General features: G+C 50.0%; 1 pseudogene; it reads right to left on the bottom strand.

The window, feature by feature from the left end:
- Positions 1–13,295: 13,295 nt before the first annotated feature.
- LOC103219386 (alpha-ketoglutarate dehydrogenase component 4 pseudogene) lies at positions 13,296–14,008 on the bottom strand (annotated as a pseudogene).
- Between the last annotated feature and the right edge of the window lie 3,202 nt (positions 14,009–17,210).

The raw sequence follows: 17,210 nt of genomic DNA, 5'->3' as shown, positions 1-17,210 counted from the left end.
TGTCTGAGCCCTGCTGGAGGGAAGGACTGTGGTAGGCGCAGAGGGGAGGAGGCCAACCGAACGCAGAAACCCAGCCAGGGAAAGGTTTAGCCCCACAATCCAATTCCACTTAATATCCCATAATAGAATGCTGTCAACATGAGTTTCCTGTTCAAGTGGATTTGTCAGGAAGGCTGGGGAGGTCAGAGGTGTATTCCGGCCCTCCTGGTGTGGGGGCTCCAGTAGGATATGTGTGGTGGGGGTTACTCGGGCACAAGGGCCCCCTCCTCACCCTCTCCCCTCGGCAGGCCAAACAGGCTCTCAGGAAGGGGTTTGTCACACTTGTCTGTACCGAGGCCTCATGAATCTGTGATGGCTCACAGAGGGCCCTGGAGCCTCCTGAGGGAGCATGTGTCTCCTTTGAGAAGTGTCCAGCCACCAAGGCAGAGAGCAGGCTATTCATGTGAGGGGATCCAGACCTTGAGCAGAAGGTGGGGAGGGATTCCCAGTTCGGGGGAGAGGTTCCCAGTTCGGGGGAGGGTATGCAGGAGGAGCCACAGGGCCAAACTTGAGGCAACCTTGTGGGGCAAGTGGCTGCTTAGGGAGAACCCTGAAGATCTGGGGTGGCCTCAGCCCCCACGAGTGACAACTCAGGGGGTGACCCCACGTAGTTACTCAAACTGGCTGCTGCCTGCTCCCTCTGCCCCCCTGGCGGGCCCATTGCTAGGTGTCCTTCCTCCCAGGGACAGAGGCCCGACTTCCCTAGGGTCCTTCAGTGCTGAGCTGACTAAGAATCCTTTCAGGGGAAACTCCAGTGAGAGCTTGTGATCGAGCAGTCCCCATGGATCAGACACAGTGCTGGGCCTTCCATATGCTGCTGCCTCATCAAATTCCATGGAGCCAGGCCAGGGAGCAGCAGTGGGGGTCAAGGCTGAGGAGAAGGGCTGTGTGAGGACAGGAGCCGTTATTATCCTCATTTTCCCCAAGTAATAGGGGCTCAGGGGGTTTAAGAAATAAAACTAGGACCAGGCGTGGTGGCTCACGCCTCTAGCCTCTAATCCCAGCACTCTGGGAGGCCGAGGCCAGTGTACCACTTGAGCCCAGGAGTTTGAGACTAGCCTGGGCAACATAGCAAGATCCCATCTCTACCAAAAAAAAAAAAAAGAATAGATAGACATGGTGATGCACACCTGTAGTCCCAGCTACTCGGGAGGCTGAGGCAGGAAGATCACTTGAGCCCAGGAGTTTGAGGCTGCAGTGAGCTATGACAGAGTCACTGCACACCAGCCTGGGCAACAGAGTGAGGCTCTGTCTCTACAAAATACACTTTAAATAAATAAATAGAAACAAATCAAGACCTCATATAGTAGGAGAGGGCACTGGGACAAGCACGAAGTTCTGTATGAGCCCAAAACCGGTGCAGGGGAGATGGGGAGATGAATGAAGACTCGGTGAGAGCCTTCAGAAACCAAGCCTGCGCCTGGGCTTGGAGAGCGGATGTTGGGTGCATCTTCCTGTAAGTATCCAGGAGGGTGTGGGGCAAAAGTTGCGAGGATGAGGTCAGGCCTTGGCTCCTCTGGGGCCTGCGGGTGGGTGAGACCAGAGGAGGGGGGAATGGGCCTGGGGCCGAGAAGGGCAGGGCTGGGCCTCCAGCTCTTTTGTGAGCCGTTTTAATTCGTGTAAATGAGGGTTTTTAATTTGTTATTCTGGGTTTTATTTCTATTACCATCTCATTTGCCTCTAAACCCTATTCTGCCCCTGCCTGGACCGAATTCCATTTGATGCATTAGGACTAATTCTCCTCCCAAAGGGTTAGATGTTTTCTCCCCACACAAAAGTCGCTTATTTTGGATAAAGAGACGATTAGATTTATCTTTAATATTTTAATGGCAGCTGGGATTAGTGGGCAAACAGCCCCGACTGGGGTTGTTCGCGGCGGATTAGGTTCTGATCAACTCTCAGATGGGGAGCCCCCACCCCCACCCCACTCCACTTTCTGTTTTCCACAAAGTGCTTTTTATTATTTTTTGTTGAAAAAAAATTCCCTTGTCTTTTGGAGCATCATAAATTCCATTTGCTGTTTTCTATTAAATCAAGTTGATTAAATTCGTTGTGACTCTTTGCACATAGATCTTTTTAATTTTAACGTCTCCAGCATAAAATCTTTAATGGTGCAATTCGAAATTGCTGCAATACACAGTACAGGCCCTGATAAAACAGATGGAAATAAGGTTCTGCCAGGGATGGGGGAGGTCCTGTCAGGAGGGGGTAGAGTTGGGAGAAGGCACGGAACTCCAGGAGAAGGCAGGGGACTGACTCCTCCTGAGGTCTAGAGAGCCCCACGTTCTCCCTCCAGCTATTTTCTAGCTTCAGGGCTTTGGCTAGGAACATTGACCCATGCTATGGAGGGCTTGCTATGTGCCTGGCACTGTGCATGCATCACCAGTCATCCTTACAAGGAGGCTCAGAGAGGTCACTTGCTCAAGGTCACATAGCAAGTCGGTGGCAGTGGTTGAGTCCAGATTGTCTTTGCCAATAGAGCCTCATCTCCCCTTTCATCAGTGAAATGGGGGTGATCAGTTCCGCCCTGGGACACAGGTGCTTGGAAAGATTGGATGAGGTCCACAAACTGCTTTGGGAACAGAGCTGTGCTCTCCTGGGGGGATGGAGGAGTGGAACTGACCCATTTGGGCCTCAGAGGCTGCGCTATCACTGGGTAGAGCTGCCTTTTGAGACCCTGGGAACCTTCGCTAACTCCAGGGTCTCGGCTCCCCCCGCCCCTCAGCTCTCCAGCTCTCCGGCCCCAGTCTCAGGCTTTTTCTCCCCGTCTCTAATCCTGACCTCATCAAGTCCTGGGAAGAGGGTTGATCCACAGGAGCAAATCCCTCATTCAGAGGGGCAAAATCAGCTTAATTTGCAGCAATTTGAAGCAGGTCTTTGCCAGGATTTGAATATCAAATTATCCCACAGCCTGGGCTGGTCTGGGAGGCCTCCCCCGGCTGCAATATGGACGGATGTGCTCAGGCTTCACAAGGGAGACTGTCCTGGGAGTGACTGAGGCTGAGACTGGGGAGATGGAAGTGAGTGTCAGAGGGTAGTGGGCAAGGTGGGGGTCACCAGTCAGCCCCCACTCCCAGAGGGCACTGCAGCAGTGACTGAGGGACAGATGGGATTTGGGGTCAAAACCTCCTGTTCATGAGACTCACCAGGGGCTCTTATCAAATGTGCAGATTCCCAGGCCCTTCCACAAACATAAGAAATCAAGATTTTCTTGACTAACAAAGTTTGGAAAAATCTGGTGCAGCTCAGTTAGCCAATCAACAAACACTTGCTGTGCACAATCTGTACTGCCTCTCATTTTGAGAGAATCAGCCTCCTCCGGTGTCCACTCCATTCATTCCCAGCCTCTGGTACTGTGGACAATATTTCCTTTGCTGTCTGCTCCATGGTGGCCCCAGAGGCCTGAGTCAGCTGCTGCAGAGAGCTCTTCAGCCTTCCCTTCCTGGTCTGGATGCCCATCTCCTCTGGCCACCCAGGCCTTTCATTCCTTTTGTGCAAGCTCAGGCCTAGCAGACATCCTCTTAGGTCAGTCACACAGGCCTTGCTGCCCAGACCCGAGCCGCGGGGCTCAGACCCCTCTCCATGGGCATGTCACAGTCCATGAGCTGTGAGTGTCTTCGGGAAGGCCCGAGGTCAGTGAAACATTCTGGTCCCGCCACAGTGTTGTGTCCCTGTGGGCCCTGCAGTGTGAGAGCAGCAGCTAGGGCTGTTGGGATAGCTTTGTGCAGGCCCACTGTGCAGCCAGCACCATCAACAGAGATGAGAGCCCATGCCTGGGGAGGAAACAGACAAGTCAGTGGTCAAGTACTAAACAGTGTGACAAGCATTATAAGAACCACAAGTGCTTCCACTTAATTCTCACAAAATCCTATGGAGTAGGTACTATATACACCCATTGTATAGATGAGGAAACTGAGGCACGGAGAGATTAGTAACATGCCCCACGCAGGTCATACAGCAGTAAGAGGTGGACCTGGGATGCATACCCAGGCAGTCTGACTCCAAACTGGTCCTCTTAACCACTTTGCTCTATCTCCATCTATCCATCTTTACCTAAAATTTTGTCTTTCTCTATATTCTCCACAGCAATGACTTGCCTTATTTTTAAAGGCATAATCACAGTGTGTTTGGGAGCAAAGAAAGGAGCGCGTAACCTACACTAGGGCAATCACAGAGGCTTTTTGGAGGTGATGTCTTTATTTGTTCAATGACGTGGTAGAACAACCACTGTGTGCCCAACACTGGTGATACAGAGATGAAACAGTCATGGAGCTCACAAACAGGGGGGCATGAACACCCTGTAGGCAGTGCGCAGTGCACTGATGGAGAAAACACAGGACATTATAGAAACACTGGGGACACCCCAAAGCCCAGGAGATCAGGGCAGGCTTCCTGGAGGAGGGGCACTAGTTCCCTTCACTAGATCTAGTCATTAATCTGAGGTTCAGATGGCCCAGAGGTCCCACTGGGCACACTCACCTTTCTTCGTCTCAGCCAGTCCATCCTCCATGGACCTTCTGGGTCAACCAAGCTTGAGACCCTCTCTGACCACCTATCCTAGACAGGCAGACCCCCTCCGGGGAGGTCTGTGTTCCCAACTGCTATGTGTTCTTAGAGGCAGGGCCTGAACAGGGACGAGACGCCTGAACCCCAGATTCTATGCCAGCAGGGTCTGGTGTAAGTCAGTGGCTGCCTTGGGAAAGTCCAGTGGTTTGATCTGAGGGTGCCTAGAATTTAGAGCACAAAGGGACCGCAGAAGCCACCCAAACCTGTTTTGAAGGAAGCCGCAGGAGATGCCCACGCCCCACAGCTCGGAGGTGCTGCACATTCCAAGCTCCCAGTGCTCTATCTTCTCTCTGGGGTGGTCTGGCCCCACCTGGCTCTCCCCCAATCTTTGTCCCCGTGTCTGCCTGCCTTGCCTGATGGTGGCCAGGGTGGCCTTTCCGGAATAACGATGGTATTGGCTCAGATTAAGGGCAACTAGCTGGCTCTTGGCTTTTCATTTTTATATAACAACTAATCTCCTTCTAATCAGCCATTATTAAATTATATTCCATTTTTAATTCATTCACAGATCACCGTTGGGACAGCTGGATGGATAATTGGAGAGAGATAATTTATGTAAATGAGGAGCAGCAGAAGGTGGGGGAGAGGGAGGCCCAGGGCGCCAAAGGGAGCCCCCCCCAGTGTCCAGGCTGGGGAGGGGGCAGTGGCCTGGCTCCTCCTGGAAACAGGCGCCTGGGAATGCTGGGAGGATTGGGGGCTGCCACGGGACCTCAGGGTTCCTGACTGGTGGTTCCTGGTGTGGCCCCTCAGCATCAACTTGAATACTTCTGGCAAATGGGGAGCTCACTACTTTGGAGGTGGGGGTATCTCTCAGACATCAGCTCCCCCTTTTAGAAGCAGATCCTGAGAGGCAGAATGCCCCAGAAAATTCTGGAGTCAGAGCTGTTTTTGATTCCAACTCCACCACTGTGTGGCGTTTCCTAACCTTAGTTCCCATATCTGCAAAACGCAGGTAATGACAGTACCTACCTCATAGGGTGCTGTGAAGCTTCAGTGCCTGGCACCTTAGGAAGAGACCAAGACAAGTACATGGCAGCTCTTATCACCATTATAGGACGGTGTGTATCTTTTAAAATCTTCCTCTCTAATATCTGCCTTCTGGCCATGGAGCTTCCCTTTGGTAACACACTAAAGAAATCCACATCCTTTGCATATCTGAAGACAGCTCTGTACCACTGATAATAACACTCTAGAGGTTTGTGTCTCATTGTGTCCTCAGTGTCTCATAGTGTCTCCTTGTATCCTCAGAACGATTATAGAACGTGGGGGCGATTGTGTCCATTTTACAGATGAGTATGCTGTGGACCCAAGCTCTCTCCTGCCAATTCCTTCAACAAAAACGATAACAAGCCCCAGAAGCCTGCTTAGAAAGGAACACAAGGCTCAGAAAACCTGGATCCCAGCCGGAGGCTATCTTGGGAAGGTGCCTTGGGGACTGGCAGGCAGGTCAGGGATGGCAGGGAAGGTGGGTGAGAGAGGTGGGACCTCCACCCTTCTTGGCTGTCCCTTTGGGGCCCCAAGAATCAGGCACGGATGGGCATTCATGGGCACAGGTTGTCTGACAGAGCTTGAGGGGCAAGGTCTGCCTGTGCCTGGGGCTGGCATGGGCTGGCAGGGAGGCCCTTGGACCATTCCCAGAGGGAGACAGGGGATTAAGGAGGGTTAGGGAGGTGGTCCCAGAGGGTCCATGCAAAGTAATGGGATTAGCTCTTGGGCAGTGAGTGAAAGTTATTATCGTGTGGGGCCTCTGGCCTCCCACCCAAGGCTGCAGCTGTCACCCATCCTGGGAGGCACCAACAGCCCCCTGCACCCCCACCTTGGGGCAGGCTGGCACCTCTTCTCCCCACAGGCTTTTCTGCTGTGGTCATCTGCCTAAGGGCTGGCCGCCTAGCTTTAGCCTCCAGTTGGTCCTTGACAGACTGGGCCACCCACACAGTACGCTCTAGACTTGCTCTGTGCCTCAGTTTCCCCTTGAACAGAAGGCTACAGGAAGGTGCTTGAGATCCTCTGAGGCATGGGGGTCTGGAGCCAGGTCCCCTGGGTTTCTGGCTCTGCCACGCATTAGCTGTGTGACCCAAGGCACATCTGTCAGCCTCTCTGTGTCCTAATTAGTAAAATGGGGGCAGTAGCCGATCTGCGTTAGGGTTTTCACAGCGGAGGGCTGGGTAGGAGGCATAGCGTCGGCCTGTTGGTGCTGGGCACCTCCTAGAGGTCGGGGCCGCGGAGGGCGGCGGGCCTAGGGCCTAATGACAAGAGGGGACCAGTCTTGTCGGAGCCTCGCAGCCCCTGCGAGGCGGGTGAAAGGCAGCGCCTGAGAGAAGCCGCAAGCGGGGCCGCTCCCGGCTCCCTCTAGCGGTGGCCGCGCCACCTCCCTTGGGGTGGGAGGAGACCAGAGAGGCAGGTGGCGATGCCGTCCGGGAATCTGGGCCAGTCCGCCTTCCTCCAAGGCTTCAGAGGGGAGGGATTTCAAGGGTCCTCAAAGGCTCCCCTTCTTAAGCAATACACAGCACCCATCCTAGGAGCGTCTGTCCGTTAGCTTGTACATCTGTCCGAATGGAAGTGCCTCCCTGGGCCAGGTGCGGTGGCTCACGCCTGTAATCCCAGCGCTTTGGGAGGCCAAGGCGGGCAGATCATTTGAGGTCAGGAGTTCGAGACCAGCCTGGCCAACATGGTGAAACCCCGTCTCTACTAAAATACAAAAGTTAGCCAGGCATGGTGGCGCCTGCCTGTAATCCCAGCTACTCGAGAGACTGAGGCAGAAGAATTGCTTGAATCCGGGAGGTGGAGGTTGCAATGAGCTGAGGTAGCACCACTGCACTCCAGCCTGGGTGACAGAGTGAGACTCAGCTGTACATAAATAAATAAATGAATAAATAAAGGGCCTCCTTGAAGGCACAGCATATCAGGGACGTGTCACCCACTGCATACTCATCCCAAGCCCAGCAGAGCAGGGAGGGCGGTGGAGCATTTGCCCAGTGTGCACGGCTAATGCCAGCCCGTCCACGTGCTCAAGTGGTACCTAGACGAATCTGACAAGGCAGCTCCAGACTACAGACAAGTCAATCCCTTTTCTAGCCTGTTTCCTCATGACGAACTGACAGGGTGGGATTAAGTCAGTAGTTCCACCTTTTCACTCGGAAGAGCCCCATCACCCCATTTTTTAGAGACGGGGTCTTGCTTTGTCGCCCAGGCTGGAGTATGGCAATGCCTCCGAGGCTCACTGCAGCCTCGACCTTCTGGGCTCAAGTGATCCTCCTGCCTTGGCCTCCCAAAGTACTGGGATTACAGGCATGAGCCACCGCACCCAGCCCAGGGAGGCACTTCCATTTGGACAGACATACAAGTTAACGGACAGACGGTCCTAGGTGTGAGCCACTGCACCTGACCAACTTTCATGTAATTTTAAAAAGAAGAAAAAAGTTCACGTTTATGCAGTGGAATACTGTGGTGCTATTCCACATTCAATCTCCAAGACAGTATTTATTTATTTATTTATTTTTTAGGCGGAGTTTCGTTTTTGTTGCCCAGGCTGGAGTGCAATGGTGCGATCTCGTCTCACTGCAACCTCCGCCTCCTGGGTTCAAGCTATTCTCCTGCCTTAGCTTCCCGAGTAGCTGGGATTACAGGCATGTGCGACCACGCCAGGCTAATTTTGTATTTTTAGTAGAGATGGGGTTTCTCCATGTTGGTCAGGCTGGTCTCGAACTCCTGACCTCAGGTGATCCGCCTGCCTTGGCCTCCCAAATTGCTGGGATTACAGACATGAGCCACCACACCCAGCTGACAGTATTATTATTATTATTTTTTTTTTTTTTATTTTTTTTTTTTTTGAGACGGAGTGTGGCTCTGTCACCCAGGCTGGAGTGCAGTGGCCGGATCTCTGCTCACCGCAAGCTCCGCCTCCCGGGTTTACGCCATTCTCCTACCTCAGCCTCCGGAGTAGCTGGGACTACAGGCGCCCGCCACCTCGCCCGGCTAGGTTTTTGTACTTTTTAGTAGAGACGGGGTTTCACCGTGTTAGCCAGGATGGTCTCGATCTCCTGACCTCGTGATCCGCCCGTCTCGGCCTCCCAAAGTGCTGGGATTACAGGCTTGAGCCACCGCGCCCGGCTACAGTATTATTTTTTAAAAAGGAAGATGGACAGTGTGTTTTTTCTACTTGTGAAAATGAAATATGTATATACATATAAATATTTTTTAATTTCTGGAAAAGTATATGAAAAACTGGTTACTGGTTGGTTGTGGGAAAGGGAATCAGATGGTTGGAGGGCAGGGGAGTGAGGGAAGCCTATGGTTTCCTCTACACTCTTTAGTTTAAAAAATGGTGTGTACATGTATTACCTATTTTGATAAATAAATAATTCATTAAACATAACAGTATATACAGCTGTAATACATTCACTGAATCTCTTACCACTCCTGTCAGCACACAGTAGGCACTTAATAAGTGCTAGCCCCCTTTTGTTATTGGTCTCTCCAGAGCATGCATTAATGATTTGTGTTCACCCGACCATCACCCCTTTATGCTGAGCTTCATTAGTAAGGTACAATGTTTGCTAAATGACCGAGACCTGGGAGGGGAAGATGTTTCCAAGCTTTCACGGTGGAGAGGCTGAGGGTCTCTGTTGCCACAGGAGACAGGGAAAGGTCTTCCTGTGCCGGGGCTGAAGTAGCGGGTACAGATTACAAGGGGTGGTTAGGGTGGGGTAAGCGGACAGACCTGACCTGGGAGTGGTGGCATTTGACAGTCAGTGGGAGCGCAGAGCTGCCCAGGTGGCCACCGGCCTTACCCTGCCCTGTGCTGAGGAGAGTGGGAACTCTGTTCAGCCTCCCAGGACCATGGCTGGGGGCATGAACTCAGTGCCCAGGGGCTGTCTGGAGACCCCCCCCTGGATTTAGGCAGCCCCAAGACCCAAGGGGCCGTCTTCTTCCTGGTCTCTAGAGAACTGTGGTCTTCTCATCTGGTGAGCTCCATATGGCACCAAGGGCCCTTTGTGAGTGGAGCTGTGATCCCTGGAAGGCACTGGGTGATGGGGAGGGAGTGGAGAGGAAGTGGTAGCCAGATAGCTCCGCATCCAGCAACCGTGGGTGTTGGCAGCCCATGCACGTTTTTCTTTTTTCTTTCCTTTTTTTTTTTCTTTTTTTTTTGAGACAGTCTCACTCTGTTGCCCAGGCTGGAGTGCAGTGGCGTGATCTCATCTCACTGCAACCTCTGCCTCCCAGGTTCAAGCAATTCTCCTGCCTCAGCCTCCTGCGTAGCTGGGATTACAGGCACCCGCCACCACACCAGGCTAATTTTGTATTTTTGGTAGAAACGGGGTTTCTCCATATTGGCCAGGCTGGTCTTGAGCTCCTGATCTCAGGTGATCCTCTCGCCTCAGCCTCCCAAAGTGCTGGGATTACAGCTGTGAGCCATCACGCCTGGCCAGTCCATTCACATTTTTCAGGGGTGCACTACATGCTTGAGGTCTGGGGGCTCAGAATTTGGGGATACAATACAGCTTCGGCAGTTGTTATGTGAGGTGGCCCTGGGTCTTAAACCACCTATGTCCACTGTCGTCACTACTAAAGACATTGAATATTTACCACGTGGTGGGCGCTCCACAAGCATGATCCCACTGAACCCTCACAAAGACCCAGGACAGTGTTTAGAACAAAACAATTTTCTTCCCAGGGATGGAAACTGTGACTCAAAAACATTAAGTCTTCCTGGGGTCACAGAACTCACAAGTGGCCAGGCCAGCATCGGAAGCCAGCTCTGCCTGCCCGCCCAGGCCTGGACGCCCAGCCACGACCTGGCATCCCCTCTGCCCAGCTCCCATCTCGGCTCTCAGTAAGTGCCAGGAGCTGGTCTCCATGCCTTGAAGCCCCGCCCTTCTCCATGGCCTCTAGTTCCTACCACCCCACTGCCCCAAAGCTGTCTCACCTGCCTCTAGGCTCTGCACCTCCCTCCCAGTCCACTCAGCTTCCCAGGAGGTCCCCAAGTACCCCAGTGTCTGGGGACAGTGGTGGGCAAAGGGCCCCAGGGCCTCTCAGCTGGTCCATGGCTGAGCGCGGTGGGGAGGCGGGCGCAGTGCACAGAGCTGATCCTAACCAAGTTTGCCAGCCCAGCTTTTCTCATGGCTCTCACACAATGGTCTGCTTTGTGCCCACCTGCCGATAATGCTTAATTAGGCGAGGAGGTGATTAATTTGAGGTAATTGACAGCTAATTAGAGGCCCACAGGCTCATTAACTTGACATCTTGTCTTCGTGAATTGGCTGAGTAGGGTCAGGTGATGGAAGCCGTTGCTTCTCCCTCCCCAGCTCTCAGCCCCTGTAGGCTGAGGCGATCACCTGGGGGAGGGCTGGGCCGACCCAGGAGTTCAGGTGGGGCAGTCCCAAGGCCAAGAGTAGAGGAAGCCAAGGTAGTGAGGGAGGAAGGGTCCGGATGGAGGTGTATGCCCTGACCTTAAGAGGGAGAGAGTGGGCAGGGAGTGAAGGCTTGTGGGCACTTCAGCAAAGACACCTAAGAGAGGTGGGGTATTTAACAGGGCCCGAGGGCAGGAGGGAGAGCTGGTGTCCATGAAAGGAGGAGGGGTGACGGGAAGCGAGTGAGTGGAGCAGCCTGTTGGAACTAAGCATAGGATGTGGGGTGACAGACCTGGGACTGGATCCTAACTCTGCTACTAACCAGCTGGGTGACTGTGAACCAGTGAGTTAATTGCTAAACCTCAGGCTTCTCCTCTGTAGAATGGGAATAATAATGGTACCTGCCACCGGAGGTTGTTGTGAAGAGTCCATGAAACACTGAGGTAAAGGACAAATCTGTGAATTGAATGAGCAGGGTCAGGCCGAGTAGGATTCGTACCCAAGGGTCTGATGAGTGCCCAGTCAAATGTTAACTAGTCCATTAAAATTGTTTTAAGTAAAAAGTTAACTATTCTTGGTGGCAGGAAGGAGTGACATGAAGAGAGAGTGAGTGGGTAGAATGGGTGCCAGGGCTGTGGGGAGTAAATGGCAACCCCCTCCCAAGATAAGCCACCGTTACCCTGCAGGACACCTGCAGGCCTGATCACAGTAGCCTGGTGGAAGGTGTGGGGAAAAGACCTTCTTATTGTTACCATCTCTTTTGGGCACGGGGCATGCAATTCAGCAATAGATATTAAAGTTTAAAATGCACACGGTCTTTGATCCAGCAATTCCCCCAATAGTGATATATCCATAGATACCTAAACTCAAGGATATTTGCTCATCACAACATAGTCTGTAGTAGCAGAAGACAGGAAATGACCTGAATGTCCATCACAGGACCTGGCTAGGTAACCGAAGGCACATCCACACAGTGGAACAGCATGTAGCTGTTACAGCTCTAGGTACCAATATGAACAAGATCTAAGATAAATAGAAAAAAAAAAAAAAGCAAGCTGCAGAATAGGTATAGTTTCCATAAGCTGTTAACTAGTGGTCTGAAGGTTATGGGATGGCAAGGAGATGTCTTTTTTCATAATCTGTTCATTTTAAATATAGTTTGTATTTACTACCTTTTCAAAAAGTATTTAAAAAGTCATACAAGTTTTTTTTTTTTTCTTTTTTTTCCCAAATGAAATCTAACTTGAAATCTGAATTTATAGGCGAAGTGCCTCTGGTTGAACTGGGAGTGGAGGCCCAGTCCTACCCACCTATTTCCTTCCTCCCCTCCCCTACAGGCTCCAAGAGGATCATCTGGAATCCATCATTGTCCACTGGAACTTTCTATGATGATGGAAATGTATGCAGTTCTACACTGTCGAATAGAGTGGTAGTCAGTAGCCATAAGTGGCTACTGAGCACTTAAAATGTGCCTAGCGCGACTAAGAAACTGATTTTATTTTATTTTATTTTATTTTATTTTATTTTATTTTTTTCACTCTGTCCCCAGGCTGGAGTGCAGTGGCACCATCTCGGCTCACTGCAACTTCTGCCTCCTGGGTTAGGTGATTCTCATGCCTCAGCCTCCCGAGTAACTGGGATTACAGGTGTGCACCACAACGCCCTTCTATTTTTATTTTTTAAAATTTTCAGTAGAGACATGGTTTCGCTATGTTGGCCAGGCTGGTCTCAAACTCCTGACCTCAAATGATCCACCTGTCTCAGCTTCCCAGAGTGCTGGGATTATAGGAGTGAGCCATTGCACCTGGCCAGAAACAGAATTTTTAATTTTATTTACTTTTAATTTAGATTTAATAGCTACATGTGGCTAGTGGCTACCAATTGGGTAGCACAGAAATTTTTTCAAGGTACCAAACAATTCAGCTGACCCTGGCCTCCATCTAAGGGAATACCAAACCCAGTGACTGTCACCAGCACCACTGATAACTCCAGAGTTTCCTGCAGTGTAAACACAGGCTCTTTGCTATAGAAAGAACTGAAGATTCCTTCCTTCCTTCCTTCCTTCCTTCCTTCCTTCCTTCCTTCCTTCCTTCCTTCCTTCCTTCCTTCCTTCCATCCTTCCCTCCCTCCCTCCCTCCCTCCTTCCCTCCTTCCTTCCTTCCTTCCTTTCTCTCTCTCTCTCTCTTTCTCTCTTTCTTTCTTTCTTTTAAATGTATACTTTAATAAGTATAGAGTGTATAAACAATTAGGTAAGCTTGTGGAGAAGCTGACCAAGATACATAAATTAGGAAATACAAGTGTCCATCTACATTTTCTATATGTCATTTTTTCATAGTATTTATTAAAGATGTTTAATATACAGTTTCTCATCTGTCATTTTGGAAGTCCTTTATTGTAAAGATAATTCTATTTCTGATGACAAACAGCAGCCACCATGGTTATTCAGCACCTCCACGTTGGATAAATTCAATTTCTTCTTGAGATACAAGTTTCCTTCTGTATTTCTGAGGTAATGTTTTTATTATTTTTGCAGTATCTGGTGGACCCTGATACATCAGCAAATTTGGTGATTTACTTCCCTCAGAGTGTTGTGAAATTACAGAAGAGTGAGGTGGTAGCACTGCTGATCTCAAAGCTTCTGATACATTGGGTTTAGTATTGTCTCTTCTGTCAGGAAATCTTATTAATGGAGTGTGTGGTTTGACTACCTGAACGACCCTAGTGGCAGACGCCATCTTGCTGCCCATCACGACCCCCGAAAAGAGGCAGTTTCCCGGGCACAAGTGAGCTGCAGGGATCACCCTGGGGGCGCACTTCCCGGGATGTCACCTCTTTTCTTTCTTTCTTTTTCTTTTATTTCTTTCTTTTCTTTCTTTCTTTTCCTTCTTTCTTTTCTTTCTCTCTTTCTTTCTTCTTTTTCTCTCATTTCCTTCCTTCCTTCCTCTCTCTTCTCTTTCTTTCTTTTCTTTCTTTCTTTCTTTCTTTCTTTCTTTCTTTCTTTCTTTCTTTCTTTCTTTCTTTCTTTCTTTCTTTCTTTCTTTCTTTCTTTCTTTCTTTGTTTCTCTTTCTTTCTTTCTCCTCTCCTCTCCTCTCCTCTCCTCTCCTCTCCTCTCCTCTCCTCTCCTCTCTTCTCTCTCTCTTTTTCAGACAGTGTTTTGCTCTTGTTGCCCAGGCCAGAATGCAATGGTGCGATCTCAGCTCAGTGCAACATCCGCCTCCCGGATTCAAGCGATTCTCCTGCCTCAGCCTCCCGAGTAGCTGGGATTACGGGCACACGCCACCATGTCTGGCTAATTTTGAATTTTTAGTAGAGATAGGGTTTCTTCATGTTGGTCAGGTTGGTCTCGAACTCCCGACCGCAGGTAATCCACCCACCTCAGTCTCCCAAAGTGCTGGGATTACAGGCGTGAGCCACCACGCCCAGCCTGAAGATCATTTCTAACAGAATTAGAATTGCACTGATAGGAAGCATGTCAGAGACGCTGGTTGCCCTCTTGGAATCCCAGTTATTTTAGGAAGGAGCACGTGAATGATCCATGAGTGAAAAAACATATCTTTGGCTTTGAGATCAGTGGCCAGTTCCACCTGGGAAGAATTTAAGTGATGAGTTAGGTCACTGGAGGCATCCATTTGGCAACTGTGCAATGAGCCTCTACGATAGGTCAGGCTCTGGAGAAACAGAAACACACATCTGGTCCTCGCTCCTGAGGAGCCTGCAGTCTGGGGACTGATTTCTCAGTAAAGGGTGGATAGACAATGGTGCTCCCTCGAAGGAGAGCCCAAGGGTGCAGCAAGGGGCTTGGAGTTTGGCTGACAGCCCTCCCCCGCATTGAGGTCATGGAGAGTGAGGGCACAGGACAGGGCCCTCCAGTCCTTATGCTCAGCCGCTGGTGGAGCATGAGTGGCAGCTGCCAAAGGGACATGTTGACCATCTTCTGTCCTTCTTTCTGACTTCATAGCTTTGAACCCAGGGTGAGTCTGGGATCCTCTGGATTCCCCTATGCTATTGCCCCAAATAGCTTTCATGGCGTGGTTTGAAACATAAAAACCAACAGCTTTCATCAGCGCTTCCCTTTAGAGGCTCAGAGAACCTTAACTTCTTTTGAGGCACAGCTTACATAAAGTGTGCAGCTATTAACTACACAGCTCGATGAATGTTTATACACATACCCTTCTGTGTTAACCACCACTCAGATCAGGAGAGATAGTATTTTCAAAACCCCAGAAGGCTCCCTGGGCCCCTTTCCAGTTAATACCTCCAAGGTAACTACTATTTAGACTTCTATCACCTAGATTAGTTCTGCCTGTCCTAGAATTTCATACAGATGGAGTCATACGGTATGTGCCCTTCATTCGTGTTTGGGAGATTCATCCATATTACTGTGTGAAGCAGCATGGTAGTTCGTTCACTCTTTATTGCCAATTGGCATTCCACATAGAATATACAATCTATCCATTCTGCTGCTGATGGCCTTTGTTCCCCAGTTTTTTACTTGCATGAATGAAGTTGCTATTATTTTCGCATGTATCTTTTGGTGTCAACTCATTTTTGTTGGGTATAAGTGGAATAGGCATAGGCATATTCTTTGAATTCTTTTTTTTTTTTTTTTTTTTTTGAGACAGTCTCATTCTGTTACCCAGGCTGGAGTGCAGTGGCACAATCATGACTTTCTGCAGCCTCAAACTCCTGGACTCAAGTGGTTCTCCTGCCTCTGCCTCCCAAGTAGCTGGGACTACAGGTGTGCACCACCATGCCTGGCTAATTTAATTTTGGAGAGATGAGGTCTCACTATGTTGCCTTGAACTCCTGGCCCCAAGTGATCCTCCTGCCTCAACTTCCCAAGGTAATGGGATTACAGGTGTGAGCCACCATGCTTGCCACTCCCTGTCCTTTTTTTTTTTTTTTTTTTTGACAGGGTCTCACTCTGTGGCCCAGGCTGGCATGCAATGCTGTGATCATAGCTCACTGCAGCCTTGAACTCCTGGGCTCAAGCCATCCTTCCAGTGCTGCCTCCTGAGCAGCTGGGACTACAGGGATGTGCCACTGCACTGGCTAATTTTATTTAAGAAACATTTTTTTTTGTGGTAGAGATGGGATCTCACTATGTTGCCCAGGCTAGTCTCTGGCTCCTGGACTCAAGTAATCCTCCTGCCTCAGCCTCCCAACGTGCCGGGATTACTGGTGTGAACCACCGCAGCGGGGACACTTGGTCCTTTCGACAACCTAGTGAAGTAGTTATTTTCCCCCTTTAATGGAAGAGGAAACTAAGTTCAATAAGGCTAAGAATCTTATCCAAGGCCACACCCCAAAGCTATTAAGTAGCAGAACCCGTATTCAAACTAGAATGATCAACTGTCACATGGTCAAGACTGTTCCTCCTCCCAGGAAACCCCTGAGTTCCAAGCAAATCAGACGGTTAGTCACCCTAATTCAAACCTGACTGGATTCAAAAGTGGAGCTTTTTTTTTTCTTTGAAATGGAGTCTCGCTCCACCCAGGCTGGAGTGCAGTGGTAGGATCTCAGCTCACTGCAAGCTCCACCTCCCGGGTTCACGCCATTCTCCTGCCTCAGCCTCCCGAGTAGCTGGGACTACAGGCGCCCGCCACCACGCCTGGCTAATTTCTTGTATTTTTCGTAGAAACGGGGTTTCACCCTGTCAGCCAGGATGGTCTCGGTCTCCTGACCTCGTGATCCACCTGCCTCAGTCTCCCGAAGTGCTGGGATTACAGGCGTGAGCCACCGCGCCTGGCCCCAAAAGTGAGCTCTTAATCATCAGGCTGGGATTTCCCCTGGCCTAACATTTCACCAGACAGCACGTGGTGTTAGCACAGACTCAAGGCAGAATATTTTGTCTTCAAAACACTCATGTGATATCAGGATTTTACTTGTTTTTCTTTTATTTTGAAGAAAGCGATTTCATTTAAAGTAGATCTGAGTTGGGTAAGAATAAAATTATTTATATGAAAAGAATTTTCTAACACATTAATCCATCAAACAAGGATTTATTCAGCACCCATGAGCTGAAAAGAAGTTTAAGGCAGTCCTTGACTTCAAGAAATTAATCATTTACTTAGGGAGCTAAGAGGAAAGCTTAAGGAATAAAATTAGAGGATAATAAACAGTAATAATAATCACTCCATATGTGAGTACTTACTGTGCCCAAGGGGCTTTACAGAGTCTAATTTAATCTTCACAACACAGCTGTGAGATATGTTCTGCTGTTATGCTCATTTCAGATGAGGAAACCAAGACTT

Source organism: Chlorocebus sabaeus, chromosome 24, assembly GCF_047675955.1.
Source record: "Chlorocebus sabaeus isolate Y175 chromosome 24, mChlSab1.0.hap1, whole genome shotgun sequence".
NCBI lineage: Eukaryota > Metazoa > Chordata > Mammalia > Primates > Cercopithecidae > Chlorocebus > Chlorocebus sabaeus.
This window is presented reverse-complemented; position numbering and strand designations above follow the sequence as displayed.